The sequence below is a fragment of the Macrosteles quadrilineatus genome, unplaced genomic scaffold (genome assembly GCF_028750875.1).
Source record: "Macrosteles quadrilineatus isolate MER2022 unplaced genomic scaffold, UCM_ALF_1.0 Scaffold_8__2_contigs__length_117827958, whole genome shotgun sequence".
NCBI lineage: Eukaryota > Metazoa > Arthropoda > Insecta > Hemiptera > Cicadellidae > Macrosteles > Macrosteles quadrilineatus.
Genome location: NW_026542601.1, coordinates 33,064,579 through 33,079,370, shown reverse-complemented (window position 1 = coordinate 33,079,370; position 14,792 = coordinate 33,064,579). Strand labels below are relative to the sequence as shown.

Genomic DNA, 14,792 nt, shown 5'->3' with positions numbered 1-14,792 from the left:
CCAGGAAATCTTCAGAGTTTTTGACAATATTGTTAAACAGCTTCCAGTTCCAGACTTTTCCAAAAGACCTACGTTCAGAAGCAGTTACACAGTGGAAAATTCAGACCTTAGGTGGTGATCAAAGATCTAAAATTATTGATTGAGTTTTCTAGGTTTATATGAATAATTTGTATTCATATGTGTAATTAAATTTATTTTTAATATATATGCATTGAAGAACTAGCCAAGGTGGAATCATCAATTTTGATGCAAGCACGGATCGGTATGTATCCCAGAGTACCTAGTAGGATGGATTAAAATAAAATGCCTATTCCCCTTATAAATTGACCACCCTAATTCAATAACTGCTTTCTTTGAGCATTTTCTCCAGTAATTTCCTTTTTAGTTTTCCATTTAACATTTAAAAATCAAATAGAATTTAAAAATTTAGCAAAACAATTTATGTATACCGTAATATTATGTAAAACTGCAAACAGATCTTATATACAGATAAGATAATTTCTGGCTTCATTCTACTGAATTTTCCCTAAATTTAAATTAACCCAGGCAACTAACTGTACTTATTTAGAAATACGGAAATACCTACATACTGTAGTATTTAAAATATGCCATATGGCGGTAATAATAAAATACCCCCCAGCACAGCCAACTTGCTGACTAAGCGAATTTCCATTTGTCTAAGTTTATTTTCAATCAAATCTATTTAAATAACATTTGGCTTAACGAGTACCTAGGTTTGTTGCTACAAGGAAACTAATAAAGTGTTCTTTTTTAGTAAAATATCAATAGCCTAGTATAAAATAAAATAATTTGCCATGTTTTATCAAAATCCTAAACTATAATACGAGCTAAGTCTGTCTGTTTATCTGTAATATGCAACACGAATTCCAGCGAAGGATTTTTACTAAATTTTGGAATTAGGGACTTATAGCCCTAAAAACGTGACTGGAAACAACCGCTACCTCAGGAAAATTCGTGTTTCGCTACACAACTCATTAGAAAATTAAACAATTTAACAGGGGAGAAAGTACAAATAGGGGGAAATTGTTTCCTTCCACCATGGAGGAAAATAGGGTAAGTGTTTCGTATTGGAGACATTTGAGTGCACTGGTGTCAACTCAATGTTTCACTCTTATTCAAGTGTTTATTTTTACACTAGCAGATTACCCGGTCTTCGTACGGGGTTGGAATAATTAATAATCAAATAAAATAGGTAATCGTATAAAAAAATATTTAAATGTTTCTTCAGCCCCCGAGGGTAGTGGGCATCCTTAAGACCCAACTCTAGAGCCTCTTCTGACTCCATCTCCATCTAACACCTTTTTAACAGATTTCCTCCATCTCACTGGTAGAACAAGTAATCTAAGTGAACAACGAGTGAATGAAACACATCAAAACCAGCTTCAGATTTTACAATCGGGTGAGATATTCACTCTAGCAGTATCAAAAGTCGTATAATACAATTGATTATACATCCCCCCAAGAAATCTTGGGAAGATGTAAGATGTGTACCTATGATAAATTTCTGGTGCCTTATAAACTATAGACTACTTATGTTTTATCTACATTAAGCTTAAACGCTTAACGGACGCTTAATGGATCAGCCGAAGAAAACCTTTGAGCTATGCCCCCTCCTTTGACCTGAAGAAAACCGTCCGGATTTGTTTGGGCACAGGGCTGTATTTATTAACTGTTTCTCGTTATTTGACAATCCATTTAAAACTAGTATATACAAATCGAATTGCAAAAAAGTCTGTTCCTTGGTTTTGTAGCCAAACAAAAATACAAATCGAAATCATAAATAAACCCTAAAATGAAAGAGGTCGTTTAGTAGACATCAGCGCACTCTTTGCGTTCCCAGCCTGTAAGACTCTGAAAATAGGCTTCAGATTTGAAAACAGAATCACAAGTCTCCTTGCACAATTCAAAGTCAATTATTTCATATATTCACTTTTAAGTGATATTACAATTAATTACAGTTTCTTGTGCATTGTTATAGTATAGAGAGTTTTAATTTATATTATTGTGGCTTCTATGTTTACACCTGTACGTTATATTGTGGGAGGAAAAGAAGAAGTGTGATAGTCTCTGATTGGCTATGAATTTTAAAATAGTTTCAATTCCGTTCCACCAGAGCGCATTGAATTGAAACTAACATGTCTGCCTTGAATTTCTGTAACAAGTTGTGAGTTTTTGTTGATGTTAAATGTTGACAAAACTGTTTTGTTGTGTTATTATGTGATAGTTAATATTTTTTTAGGTTGTTATTGGTTTATAAAATGGTTTAGTACTGTTACCATGTGTGAAAGTGTTAAGTTTTTCAAGCAATTAGCTGTGTTCTGTACTTCAAACAACATCAAAGGGACAGGTATTTCTAAGGTAAGTAAGCCAAAGTTAAACTTAAAAGGGCGGTTTCCTGCAAAGGGTTGTTTGATCCCCTTTGATATGTTAATTTGCTAACAACAAACGTTGACCGGGAACTTCAAATTCTCATAGTTTAGACCATTGTTTCAAATTTTAAATATGTAAATAATTTATTAGTTAAGGATAATAGGCTACCTAAAATGAGAAAGATCCATGAATGGTGGTGAGGGTTAGGAAATTCAGTTGCTGTATTTCTTAGTCGCCTCAGATGGGTTCTTTAAAAGCGTGTAGGCCTAATAATTGATAGGTTAAAATCCTAACAAAGTTGCAAAGTTACCTACCTACTAAAACATGTTAGAAAAGTAATTTGATTGAAATTCTAGGGACCTAAGGGTAAAATAGGCTCTATTTAAGATTTAATATTCCTATAGTCCTACTGCTGAACTCACTGCAAGTTTTGCAAAGTAAATTTTAGGATTATTCTACTTAACCCCTGTGGTGTTTAATTTCAAACTAACTTAGGCCTACCTCTACTGACTCCTTGTCCGATGCGGTGTTAATGACCAACTTGTCAGTAAAATAGCATTGATGAGATTAAATAAGGCTCTGAGAAGTTTATGCAAAACTGCTGCTTTGATCCTATTAGCTAGTCCTAGACTCTAACTTAGCAAATCTCTTGTAAGTAGCCTGGAAGTTAGAGAAAGATTTTAATTTTCCCCTGATAGGCTAACTTAAGTTATTTACAGACACTGATTGTAACCATCATCATACTTAGCCTAGATTTAGCAGGCTAGCCCCAAGTTCCCAGCATCAATAACTTACGTTTGCTGCGGCACATTAAATGGCAGGAATATCCCTGTGCGGCACAGCCTGCATCATCGAACAAACCCGATCGTCGTCTGTAATTGGCTTTCAAATTTCTGCTTGACGAATAGCAAATAAACGTGTGGTGATGTCCTGCTTACAACGAGAGTCGACGTTCGCTAAAACTCCGACAGATAGCAGCAGTGCTTGGAAAGTAGCCGGTCCCATTGTGATTGTATTGCCAATTGGAGGGAGAAAGATTTTACTTAACAAGTTGAATTTTAAGCTTGTCAGACGGGGATTTTACGGGGAAATTTACTACCAAACTACACCATAACAAAAAGCAAGTCACACAATACGTACGCTACCGGTACCGTAACGTGGTATATAGGTCCGCCTTCGACCGACGCTAGAGCAAAAACATTGCCGAGCGTTCCTGATCGGGTAAGAACCCATCATGCCGAGCAACGTATCCGATCGGGAACGGCCTCACTCAACAAGTTAACAGTGCCAGACTAACTCATTTTTAGTTTACAATTTGGAGTTATCAGGCCTAACTTACCTAGAAGATTTTACCTTAAGGAATGAGGAATAAAATTTGCCACTAAGTAAATCACCTGACTCGACTGCAATGAAAATCAACTTAGGTAGATCCTCGTTTTAGTGTCCACCTAACTTAGGCCTACTTAAATTCTATGACCATCCTGCAAGAGTTCTATGGCCTTAGTTTTAAACTACCACCAACGTCTAGACTAAGTTAAAGAGTCTTAGTGAGACTAATGAGGCTCTCATTAGGTAGTAAATTACGGTAGGTATTCAAAAGATTAGTTGCAACATCATTAAAATTTAATAAGTAGATTATTATAAATTACTCTCTAAGAAATTATTGGATGTGTGACACAAATTTTATTTTTTTACATACTGTACCTACCGTACAATAACCTATGTGCTGTCAATAAGGAATGATGTATTGAACAAAGTACTTAGTCTACTATCTAGGCAAAAGGAACAAGACTACCCCACAGAGAAGTAAGGTAGAGAGGAAACTTACTTATGAGACGACTTTGCGCTTTCAGCACTATTTAGTTTGTTGTGGTTATACTGAGACGAGCAAGGAAGAGCCCAAGTGGCGAGAACTGTGTGGAAATTTTCATGAAACAGGGCACAGGGTCTTCCTCCACCGTATGCATTGTTGTGGGTACATTAAGGCATGAAATCAAGGGGGGGGGGCGGTGTTGGACTATGCCCTAGATACCAGCGAAAATAACTACTTACTAAGGGCTAGGCACCACTTCAAGAGTGTAACTTACGACTTGAATGTAAAGAAAGTAACATAACTACAAGATCGCCACTCATCCTACACTCATTTCCATTCATACTTGGCCTAAACCAACTACTTGGCTTCCTACTTTCGTATGGTTGCCATTTCAGATAAAAGTATTAATATTTATTCTATAAATAACTTCTTTATCAGCATTTTGTGTTATTAACTGACCCAACCTGATAATTCTCCAGTACTCAACAACAAGACAAATTAGATTTAGCTAGGCTAAGTTCAGTTTAAAATTTTAACAAAAAATAGTTAAATTAAGTGGATTAAGAGTTTAGAGGAAGTTAATGTTGATTTACATTTGAATTAGGTCTAATTGTATCAGTTACCATTGATCATCCAAGTTTAAATAATCTAGTAATTATTTTATATTAGGTACCTAAATAGCCTACTTTTATGAATACGGTAATTGAATTTGTAAAATTGCCACAAGGCCTGTTTTGTGCTAAACTTAAATAAATAATTTTTAAAATTATTTTAACCCAATAATCAATTAGGCTACAGTCAAGTTAAATTTTAAACACTCAAAATACATAGGGTAAGGCTCTAGCCTACTTTGTATGGTCTCCATTTCATTGAAAAGTATAAAAGTAAGGTATAAAGTACCGGTACTCTGGTTCAAAAGCTTCTGATTTTCAGGCTAATTAAGATGTGTAAAATATGCTACCTAGGCTATTAAATCCTACCTGTAACCCACTAACTAATTGCAGTTAAATTCACAGTAGGTACGGTACACAAATCTCAGCTGTCAAGGTACAGTAGCCTAATATGAAATCCCGGCGTAAGAGCTGTGAGCTTGGGGATCCAGGATGATAGATTTGGAAAAGTTTCCTATTTAGGTACCTTAGATTTAGATTTAGATTTGTTGTCATGAGAGCCGAAGCCCCCTGACTGCTTACCCGGTACCTATCCTACAGGACATACCCGGGCCCCATGATGTAGGCCGAAGCTTACGCATCAACCTTTAGCACATCATGGGCGGATGACTTAAGGTCATCAGGCTCGCCGGCTGCCAAAGCAGACCCTTCGGAAAGAGGGTTGCCCCTCAATCCTAACCAGGGATTCCGGCTGCTTGTTTAAGCGTCACTCCACCTGGGTTCCACTAGGTCGGAACCTAGAGGTCCATAGTAGAGCGCCCCGACGCATTTAGTGCAAGCAACACTCGGGACCTATCTCATCCCTGACAGGCAGAACCCGCCATCAATAGCCAGGAGGAAGGGGACCATCAGCACGCTGACGGGGGGAACCCCAACCTCCCATTTACACCGCTGCCCGATCGAGGCCTGACCCATTGCTGGGAACCAGAGATATCCAGAGCGATAGATCCCCAGACACCCCTGGCGGGCTCGGACCCAGCACCCGATCTACTTCGTTTGCCCGTCAGACCCAACATCACTGCCAGGCCATCAGGGTTTCCCAAAAGGAGGCAGGTATAGAAGTGGGACCCACCCGGATGAACCTATCCACCAGAGGTGGCGACACCCTTGACTCAATTGAGGTTCCGGGAAGAACCCCCCACACTCAAGATAACCATACCGTCCGTGCTCAGAGACAGGGATAGGTTTGCATAAGTACCTACAAACCGTTGCCCTCACACTGCGGAAAGTTACGTTGCCCTTGAGTGTCCCCGTGAGCTGCGGGTACTTGCCCGTTTTCACCTCCAGGAAAGGTTACTTCCAAAGTCGAGGATTTGCCCACTGAATGCTGGTCGCACACCACAAGCAGGCCGAAGCCCAAAGTACCACAGACACAGGTAGGTTAGAGATTATGATGTACTTCCATCTCTCCTAGAGCTAAACACCCCTCCATCCTGGATAAAGGAATGTCACTGGGACCCGATGCCCAGTCGACCATGTCTGTGGCCAACTTGAAAATGCCGATACCAACACGGAGCATTTACCTCCCCTCTGGGGGCTAGGTATTTCACCTCCCAGGACGAGGCTACTTCCAAAGTCGAGGATATGCCTCACAAAATGTCAGTCGAACACAACAGGTAGGACTCAGTCACAACCACAGTTACAGGTAGTTGAGGAGAGGCGGAATTAACGGCGTCACTGAGAGCTAAACACCCCCCCCACCCTGAATGGAGGGAATGTCACTGGAGGCTCCCCCTAAGGGGCTGGCGCTTACCAGTCGTCCATAACTGTGGTCTACCTGAAGTGCCGGGTCTGACACCGGGCAGTTACCTCCCCTCTGGGAGAGCTAGGGTCCGCGTGGTCGCCCAGGCCACGAACCCACGCAAGCGTGAGCCCCCTGCGGTATTTAGGTACCTACAAACTTTAATAGTCATTACAAATAATTTGAGGAGATGAGTGTAGGATGAGTGGCGTGATCTTGTAGTTTTGTTAGTGACTAAGGCCGACATATTCCTTATACACAGCCGTTAATTAATAGCCCATACAGCTAATGGAAACTAAGGGACCTACAGTTTACAGTGGAATCCGAACCACATTTTTTCCTTGGTATTAACAAATCGGTCTAACTCGTATTTATATTGAGCACAAAACAAGCTTCGGTTGGTATTAAAAAAAAATACTTGACCTTGATCTGATTACAACTACCTTTTCCATTGAAAAGTATTTGCAAATAACGTTTGAATCACGAGTGGAATCCCTTTGGTACCCTTGCTAATTTTGGTACCCAAGAGTTAATTTTCCAAAGACCTTATCTAGGCTCTACCTCTTATAGTTATTGTTAAGGAGAATAAATAAGTGTATGGTTTGTTCTACTTGGTAACAAAGACTCATTGAACCCCAATTGATGAATTTTTATCAGGTTGGGTACGGTACCGTACCGGTAACTTAGAAAAATGTTTGTCCTGAAGGTTTGTTAAATGTATTTACTGGTAATATTAGAATAATTAGTGATGTGTTTATACTTCTCTTGAACCATCTTACTCTTATCCAAATGTAATTTTTTCTCCTTGGAATTAGGCCTACATGAAAGATGAAATTCGAGCTATTGCAGTATGGTAAAAATCTCATAAATAATGTCTTTATTACCCACAGTAACCAGGGAGCGAGCTGGCGTAGTGGTTAGAGTTAGGTCCCATGTTCGATCCCCGCCAAGTCACCAATGGATTTTATCCAAGTGATCATGCCGCAACCCCTAGGTCTAGCCTGAAGTAATGTGAAAAACAATCCCAGGCTCGTGCCTAGCTTCCTAATCCTAGGACAAAGAAAAAAAATTACCTACAGTAACTAAAAACTTTTGAAGGTTCAAAACTGGACCTAGCTGGCAACGATCTTTGGGCTTTTAGGGGTCCTGGCTAGTGAAACAGCTGGTCTTGGTCAGTAACAAAGCTAAACACGGCATCTCACATCATTCTACACTCATCCTTCACAAATATTTGGGTTAAAATATGCACATAGCTAGTGTCCCCATCCACGGCCACCTTAAACTCCGGGCCGCGGCCTGGGAGAAATGGTAACGTTGCGAGTAGTGTTGTCTAGCGCCAGACATCCTATAAGATAACATGGCAGACAGGTGACACCAGCTCATTAATTCACGTATTATTCATTTAAATTTAAATTTATGAACATAAATGTATTAAAAGATCGAAAATAAAACATATAGAATTGAAAACCAAAACAATATTTAAATTGAAAATCCTTTTTTTAAGAAGTGTTGTTATGTACATCTCGTTGTTTCTTGTTTTTATAATTGTACATGGGTAGAGCTACTTTTCATTTTATCGTGCCGCTAACTGGATTTTTTATAGGTACCTAGTAGTTATACCTATTTCAACGTGTTCTTGATATTGCTATTTAGCCTAAATGTTCTTGGGTGGTATTCAGATGCAGGTTGTTGTAAATTTAGATTATTCACCCATTATATTGTTTAAACTAAACATAGTGGTATTTTTTCTTGTGAAATATTTATGGAGTTTCATAAAGATTATTTTAATCTATTGTGGTGTTATGGCAAATTAAAATATCAATCGTATAAAATGTTACACCCCTATATTAAATAGATAAATTAATGTTTTAAGTACAGTAGGTCTATAGTTGTTATAGCTTAAAATAAACAAAATTATTTTTGAAAGAAGGCTAGCTATGTTGATTCCTTGTCTTACATGAAAATGCTTGACATCTAAATAAATATTTATATCTTTTTTGTAAAATCTGAAGATTGTTTTCATATGTGTTGGTGACTAAAAAGGTTTATTTTTATGGTAGATTATTCAATTTTTTTTCTTTGGTTAGAACACTACAGGACAAGTAAGCAATAGTGTTAAATTCAATTATAGTAGGCCTAGTTGTTTCAAAGTTGGCTAATTCTAATTAACGATGAACATAATGTCAACGGCAAATCATAAATCTTTATTGGTCATTAAATAACAAAGTTACAGTAGGCTTCGTCATCAATGGAAATGACGTCAAAAAGGGCCTTAGATTACTAAATACAGCCATACAAAACGTCCACATCGTAAACCAGACGGAACTAACATTAAAATTGTCTTTATGTTCCATAAGGATGATAAATGTAAACATAAATATGTTTTATATACGGTGGAATTCAAAGCTGGATAGTTAGCCGTTCATCTCTGCGGTCAAGGCTCGAGAGACGATCTGAGCAGGCGCTGTAACTACGGCGCCGAACGTTGCCGAAGACAGCCGAGCGCGGCCGAAGCGGCGAGGTGTTGTCGGCGGTTTCAAAGCGCCGCCTCGGGCCATGCAGGATTCACGCTGCTCTGAGCTTACACTTACATCTGTTATTCCCTCGACCCCGACCGACGAAAATTAAAATCTCCGCTCCCCGCAATTCATATCATCGTGGTCTAATCGCTGAGGATTTCACCGAGATTATTAGGTTTACAGACGATTTTTCGATCATTAAGATTGGGGTCACCATAAGCGTATACTGTTTTATTGAAAAACTGTAACCACGTTTTTTTATAAGGAAATGGTTGGATGAGCCTTTCATTTAGAGTGCTACTCTTCAAGTTATATTTTTAGAATAGGTAGGCTACTGTTAATATTGTGTTTAAATAGTGTTGCAATCGCTTGGCCTATTGTCGCTACATTACCTGAAACGGTTGTAGACTAACGTATGAAACTACTTATAAATACGTTTATAGTATGCTTGAAGTTATATGAAGTCGGTTACTGCAACGGATGGTGTCAACTTCTCAGGTGCTAAATTGTTTTTGTTTCCGTGGCTAACTTAAACGCTTTAGATTTCATCTAAATTAATATTTAGACAAAATTGAAAATATAAATGACTTTAACAATTTACCATAAGCTTTAATGCTTAGTAATAAAATTATTTCTAATGAATAATAATCAATAATCAGAGGGATAAATATTGTAATAACGCATTAACAATGCAAAGTATCTATTATTCTACCATTGAAATTTATAACTATTGTTCATGAAAGTGAACACCAATATATTAACCACTAAAGACATGGTGTAGGAGTTAAGTTTTGTTTAACGTTACATTGGGAAAAGTTCAAGACACATAATAATAATAATGTCTTTATTGCTTTCTGACAATTCTACATTCTATATCAAACGTCAATCTTATCTAAAAATAATCAATATAGGCCTAATTAAACAAAATACAATCTAGTCGCTGAAGAAACTAAGGTTTGGAATTTAGGAAGGATAATTTAATTATAAAATCGATGTATATATAAAACAACGAGTAAATAAACTATATTTACAAAGATTATTGTGGGCTTCATTCGCCTTAATTTTTGTCTGTAATGTCCAGGATTCGGCAAAACACAGATATCCACATACATACGTAACACGAAATCGTCCATGGCATCAAAAGTCCATGATTTCGTGTTGTGTGTATGTATGCACTTATGGTGAGTGAAGCCCACAATAATCTTAGTAAATAAATAACACCTCGCCTAAAAGCATGTCTTTCAGAAACAAATAAACTATAGTCAACAACAATAAATAAATTCCCATCTAAAAAGTAATAGCAATAATTTATTAAATAATGAATTAAAACTAACTAAACTCCTAGGGAAGAAAATGCTGTAAACAATTATACTCAAACGGTATTTTGTGAACTCATCCACCTCGTAGAACACCAGATTCGTCAACTCGAGTCGTCCTGTTTTAAAACAAACATCTCATTGGTTTGGAAGAGTCATACGCGATTTTCATTACTAACCAGGGCGTGTTTTAATTAAGACCTCTTCTACCTAAACTATTACAACTCAGCGTCCTAAAACCTTTGTTTTCTGTTGTAACGGAAAACATACTATTCATAGTTAGTTAATTTAAACATGAAATCATATTTGTTGAAAACCATTCAATGAAATGCTATAATATAATTACGTAATAAATAATTTACTACTCGGAAAAGCAATTAAATATTTACAAAGTCAAATAAAACATTTGCAATAAATCCGATTTCTTTTTAGTCCAACTTGAATGCCCGATTTCAACAGCTTGGTCACCATGGCCAACAGAGCAACATTGAAAGGTGTTTTATGTCGATGCAAGCATGTCTGGCGTGAACGTGACTTTGTGATTGTTCTGTACAAATGTTTGATACGGGCGACACTTTGTACGCGGGCTGACATATATAACATTGTACAACACATGATCAGCAGTGTAGTTTGACGAAGAACTGTATTGGTCAACTCTGATGTTTGACTTTGGATACGTGTTACCAACATTGACTTTGAAGTGTGGGAGTAGGCTTCCTACAATTTGATGGGTTTTGATGCATGCTGGTTCCATTAGAATTTGGGTAGCGAATTCTACTTCAATTCCCTTATTCCAGAAGGGATTTCACTGATTAGTGATTTATTTTTTGTTGCAACTAAAATACTAGTAGGCCTAAATAGTTTACTGATAATATGTTATATGTTCGGTTAAATTAGTTCAATAGTTTGCTGAACGACGAACAAAATTTAAACCACTCGCCCTCCACTTGGACCTAACCATAAACCTCTCTTATTAGTTTTTTAGTGAAAATTGTTTGGATTTTAATCTAATCAAATACGAGGAGTAGATTTTTGTTTATTCTTACCTATTAGAGGTACTATACCTGTTCAGGCCTACTACAGGCCTATTAATAACAAATAATATATTGCATGTCTTCAAATTTAATTTTTGATTATTCAGTACCAAGTCCTAAAGAGTCTACCTAATATGGTATGAAGAGTAACCACAATACAGTAACTACAGTACAGTGATACAGTATAATATAAAAGCCTACTCGACTTGTTAAGTGCAGTTAGCATTTTATCACTTTTTAATCAAAATTATAATTTTTTCAAGCAATTTCCGTCTACCACAAGCAATATAGTATCAAGACTCGTTGAAGACGCAATATTTGATATTTTACAACTCCGCTTCCCCCTGTGCGATTTTCTTGCTTCACTTGACAACAATGTGAGACGGGCGGCGAACAAATCTAGCGTGCAGTGATATGACCACGTGTGTGGGATTGTTGTATTGTAGCGGGATTATAAATGTAAGGTTCGGCCGGATTATATGGGATTTCGTCGATGGAATTGCTGCGTTGTAAAAAACTTCGGTAAACTGAAAACACCCCGGGCAAATCCTGGGCTCTCGGTGAAATCGATGGTAAATTAAATAGTTTACATTATTTAAAGGCCTACGTGCATTTTGAGCTGTACAATTTACCAAATTTTCTGATTGTATTACGATTTACTTCTGTTTTTGAGTCGTCCAATAAACATTGTCTTACTATTCTAGTTCAAGATTATTAATTTGCGTTTGCCACATACACTATTTATAGTTGTTAGCTCATATTCTTATAAATATTCTCACATAAATAGTAGTTTTCGTCACTAGGAGTGAAAGTGGCTCTTTTTGGTACGCAACTCTGGGTTTACAAGCGAGGCGCAAAGCGAGCTTGGAAATACGATTAAGTACCAAAAAGACACTTAAATTGCTCCGTGTGATGAACAGCTATTTTTATCATACTGTGGAAATAAGCTTCTAATCGTAATAAAATTAGACCACATAATTTGAGGTTGAAAAAGTCGTCATCGAATCGATGTTAACGTTACTTACTGTTAACAACATACGATGACGTAGGTTGTTCAATCGTTTACAGCTTATATCCAAAGAGTGGAGGACATGGACCTAATTTATCTAATATAGATGCGAAACATTCTGTCATGATAACCAACTTAACTGGAAAATCACACAGAAACAAACTTCAAATATGCAATATTTTGGTTATTAGAAAGTAAGTTTACTCAATGGCAATATCAGTATTTTCTTTAAAACCGTTATGCAAAGTATGACTGACTGTGGACTACAGTATATAGTTTTATTTTGTCGGATACGCGATTATGTTAGCTGATATTTATGCCCCTAACGTGTGGTTATCATGACGAAATGTGTCTGACGATTTTGGCGATCTTGTGACATTTTAAAATGCAGTAATGCCCTGAAACTAGTCATCCTACAATAGATAGCGGAATGTCGACGACAGATATGTAATCTATATCATAGTAATGACTGTCTTCAAGGAAAACTGCGGTTGCAATTTTATCGGTTTTCGTAACAGACTTCTACGACTACGTTACAGCACGGCTCTTTCTGTCTGGGCCCGGTGCCTCATAGTTGAAAATGCCCAAAATTTTCGACAACGGCCCACGATGACAAGCCCGTCGTTTCGTTCGGCTCCGTTCTAGAGGGGGGGGGGGGGCAGTTTTTGAAGGCTGTGCCGCTTGTTGTATGTGTGTGCGTGTGTGAGTGGTACAAAAAGTCGCCGCACTGGAGAATCTACCCGGCTCCTTTGATGTCGTGTACTATCCGTCTTGAGGACATCAGCCTTGTGTAGCCTACGTGCTGAAAACATCGGGCAACTGGTTTCATAGTAACGGAAGTCGTAGAAACTGAGATTGAGGAACTCTGAGAAAATATGAGTGGCGAGTTACCTAGGTCCTTTAGAACTTAACAACGATGGGAAAATTGTGTAACCAATATACAACCCAAGGCAAGTTCCGTTTCAAGTTTTAGTTTTGATAATGTACAGAAGCCTATTCATATGTATTTAAGGTATTGTTATTGAGGTACGGTACTGAAATAATGCTTGTTCTGTATTCGGGTTAAGTAATGTTTGCTCAGAGAACATTTTGTTCGCTGTAACCTCCTAGGATAGAAAGATAAGTTATTCCAATAGTTGAAGCTTATACTGCGGGTTATTTGATTGGTTGAAGGGAAAAACAAGTTGGCTAGAAATTGGATTTTAACAGTTAGGGATTTTCTTAAAAGCTGTTTATGTAAATAAAAGTCGGATGTAATGATTGTTAGTTTTAACACCGAAAAAGCTAGGACCACAATCGTGATAGTCGAAAACCAAACCAAGTTGCCATTTTACCATATTATTCTTGTTTTGTTGTCCTGGGTTAATCTGTATAAAATGCATAGTCAAGAAATTGCATTATATTCTTTACCATCTCTGCATTCTTTAATGTGATACTTCAGTATGTGAACAAAATTGACTACATCTTTCTTTTAGGCTATTACAGAGCGGCCAAATATTATTGATTCTGATCATATCATCGGTTTGATCTAAAATTACCCATATAATTTCTACGTTGAAATCAGTTGCTGGGAACGATTATCCTTTCACTTTATATTTACAGTCTATTTAACTATGGACTGATTTGATTAAATGATGTAACTGTAATTTACTATTTTTACTGCTTACTAATGTACAGTCAAAACCAAATAAAAGTAACATCAACAAATGTTGTCCCTTTCATTTTGTTACATGTTGTGTAATGTAGTTTTTACTTTCTCCCCCTATACCATAGTATATGGAGAAAGTATTGTTTTCGTCAAAATTTTCGAGTTTGAGTTTTGAGTGGATATATTCGTTTTGGGCCCCCCTGGACCCAAAAAAGTGGTTTTCGAAGTGATGTCTGTGTGTGTGTGTCTGTGTGTCTGCGTGTCTGTGTGTCTGGATGTGTACAGAGCTAGGGACTACACTTGTGGTCCGATTTCGATGAAATTTGGTATGTAGGTTCTAATCCATGGTATCTCCAGGCGTTTTTTCATTTTTTTGAAATTAAGATTTTAATGGGGATTTTCCCATAAAAACCCATAAAAAACCTGAAAAATCGGATTTTCTCGAAAATGGCCCGAACGATTTTGATAAAAATTTAGTATGTTGTAGCCCTTTAAATTCTGAACAAAATGGTACAAATCCCATTTCTGTAAAAATTACGGTTCAAAAGTTATGGTAAATTATGTTATTTTCCCATAAAAATCCAATAAAATAACGAAAAATAGGATTTTAGAAAAAAATCCGGTTTCATTTTAACATAGTATGTTATGGT

The 14,792-nt window shown here is 37.2% G+C and overlaps 1 protein-coding gene across 4 annotated transcripts in view; it reads left to right on the top strand.

Moving 5' to 3' along the window:
• The first annotated feature begins 2,157 nt into the window (after nucleotides 1-2,157).
• LOC129000789 (axin-like) overlaps nucleotides 2,158-14,792 on the top strand; it is a 53,400-nt gene continuing 40,765 nt past the window's right edge. For all 4 annotated transcript variants that reach the window (XM_054427790.1, XM_054427791.1, XM_054427789.1 and 1 more), the window contains exon 1: nucleotides 2,158-2,379. The gene's annotated coding sequence lies outside the window, so the exon portion shown is untranslated. The remainder of the gene's footprint in view (nucleotides 2,380-14,792) is intronic.